Below are 1,023 nucleotides of genomic sequence, written 5' to 3' on the forward strand. Positions count from 1 at the left end.
TTAGCATCACATAATGAAATAATGATTGAATAATATGATGAAATTATTATAGCGCGCCTTTTACAGCGCTTACTAAATACAAGCGCTGTTGAAAATATATTTTAAAAATAATGGAGCATATCACAACGCTTTTTTGACAAGCGCTGTGGAAAAAGCGCTGTTGTAGAGTCATATAGCGTTTGCGCATAATTTTTACAAGGCTTTTTATAACACCCCAATTTTTTTTACACTAAGTGAGGGTATTTTCTTTTTTAAAACAAGTTCATAAAAATGAAGAACTAAAGAAGAAAATACTTTTGGATAAATATTTAAGTCGTAACACAACGAGAAAAGTCAACCATATTTACAAACAGCGGAAATAGTTTTTGAAACAAAATCCAAAGTATTTAAATAGAAAAATACAACGGGGCTATGAGACCCATCAGACATAGCTCATACCCTTTGAGTATTCTTGGCAGACACCTGCATAAAAGCACTGCCCCAAGAATCTCTACTTTCCCCACATCACATCAAAATGTGGAACATGGACCCATTAAAAGAAAAAGTCATCAGACAGTTTAAGCTTAGATACAATCTTCCAAAATGAAATAAATACAATCCCAAGAGAAAGACATCTAGTCCTTATACAACCACCTAATCTGATCATGCTACAAAACTACACCACCCTGGTGATCTCCACGCTCCCTGCAAGATCCTCCTGACACAGCTTTGGTCAAGTATGACTAACTACTTTCCCATCTCCAGGGTACTAACCGGTAGGATGATCCTGGTTCTTATCTGAGGGCAAAGCCCAGATTTCCACAATAATTGTAAAGGTCACCAACCGAAATTAACAAACATCACATAACAAAATTCTTATATTTTCAAATGCTCAAAAGAACCTTTCGTCTTAGCATACTCCTCGAAAGGGTTTTCATATGTCCAAAAATGCATAAACAATGTTGAAAAATGAACTTTTGACAAACTGCATTGTCGTGGCCGAATACAATTGAGAAAAGGCAGATTTTCAATTCTAAAATGGCT

The 1,023-nt window shown here is 35.4% G+C and overlaps 1 long non-coding RNA gene across 1 annotated transcript in view; it reads right to left on the reverse strand.

The window, feature by feature from the left end:
* Positions 1-275: 275 nt before the first annotated feature.
* The window catches only part of LOC140919868 (uncharacterized), a 6,458-nt gene continuing 5,710 nt past the window's right edge, over positions 276-1,023 (reverse strand). Inside the window, exon 2 of the long non-coding RNA XR_012162450.1 lies at positions 276-777. This is a non-coding gene — a long non-coding RNA (uncharacterized lncRNA). The remainder of the gene's footprint in view (positions 778-1,023) is intronic.

This window comes from Cicer arietinum, chromosome 3, assembly GCF_000331145.2.
Source record: "Cicer arietinum cultivar CDC Frontier isolate Library 1 chromosome 3, Cicar.CDCFrontier_v2.0, whole genome shotgun sequence".
NCBI lineage: Eukaryota > Viridiplantae > Streptophyta > Magnoliopsida > Fabales > Fabaceae > Cicer > Cicer arietinum.